The sequence below is a fragment of the Spea bombifrons genome, chromosome 5, assembly GCF_027358695.1.
Source record: "Spea bombifrons isolate aSpeBom1 chromosome 5, aSpeBom1.2.pri, whole genome shotgun sequence".
Taxonomy (NCBI): domain Eukaryota; kingdom Metazoa; phylum Chordata; class Amphibia; order Anura; family Pelobatidae; genus Spea; species Spea bombifrons.
Window position 1 is genome coordinate 89279775 of NC_071091.1, and position 1466 is coordinate 89281240.

Consider the following 1466-nt stretch of genomic DNA (forward strand, 5'->3'; position numbering starts at 1 on the left):
CCATTAAGGGCTGTGAAACCAAAGGTATGTTGTCTCCTGTAGAGCATAATAAATATACCTGGGAACTCTCGATCTTCGAGTGAAGCACTGCTTCTCTGGTTCTCCTGGTCAACACTCAAATCCTCCAGGTCATGGGAGCTGGGTCTTGACACGCCCCCTCCCCGCCCATCTCCTCTTTAAATGGCGTGTTTCCCGCAATGTCAGCAGGACCACCCACCTACATCATGGGACCACCTGCTGATGTCAGTGGGCGGTCCTGGCAGCGTCCCGCAAGGGATGGCTCCGGGTAGCCGGAGCTCAGAAGTTCCCAGCTATGATAATAAAATCAGCCCTTACAACTAAATTGGGTTTTTACAGACTCTGAAGAGCCCAAATACCATCCAAGTTTCTGCGACCAACTCTTCATGTTCGTCTTCGTGGGGGAAAAAATCTTCCTATTCCGTGAATATTTGCCCGTTCCTGTCTTCGGTTCAGGCGAATATTCGTGTGCATTCTTCGTGGGTTTTTTTTAGTGTTTTCCGTTTTTTTTTAAAGGGGTCAATACGCGGTATGGACTACGCAGCAGCTTTGGCGCCAGGAGTATAAATGTCTGTACGAGCAACTCTATTGGGCGCCTGAAGGGGCCTCCTCTGCCATCAACCAATGAAGTACACCTGAGTCGCTGGTACAGACTTTTAAAATCCCTAAGAGGAGGCCCCTATGGGTGCAATCTGGGTGCTAGGTAATTCCTGCACTGTCAACGCAGGGGGGGCAGGTCATGTGTATGATGCACTCACGTGCCAAGGGCAGGTTACAAGGGGGTGACAAAATTAGGTTTTGCCCAAGGTGGCAAAAATCCTTGCACCAGCCCTGATGCTGAGCCTACTGTTTTTAGTTTTTACAGTTAGTATGCAAAACATTTTAAAAGCAATTTACGGTTACTTACAAGTTAAATATTACTAGTGCAGGAACAGCATATAGATGTACTCGGTTCTATCAAGGACTTTGAAAGTCATGAGCATACATAGCACATAACTGACATGCTTATCTATGTAACTCTAGATTGCAATATAATCCCATTGTTATGTTCAAATGGTTTGTATGAATGTTAATTTACTTGTCTATTTATAGCTTCACAAATCCCTACAAAATGTTTAAACCTGATATATCATTACATTAAAAAGTATTATAAATGCTTTGGATTTTAGGTACAGACACTAGTTCTAGATAAAGTGGTATTACATTCAACATACCCTATTTTACAATTGGAATTGATATTGTTGCCTTTTAATTTTATAGATGGATTACAGTATTATCTGGCAAAATCATCCACTTTCTCAGAACATAAAACCTTATTTAGTAGCAAGTACGGAGCTTGACAACTCGAAGGAGAAACATTACAAGAAAATAATAATAATAATAATAATAATAGTGCACTCTATGATAAAATATAGCAATTTTTTTAAAAAAAATTATAAAAAACTCAC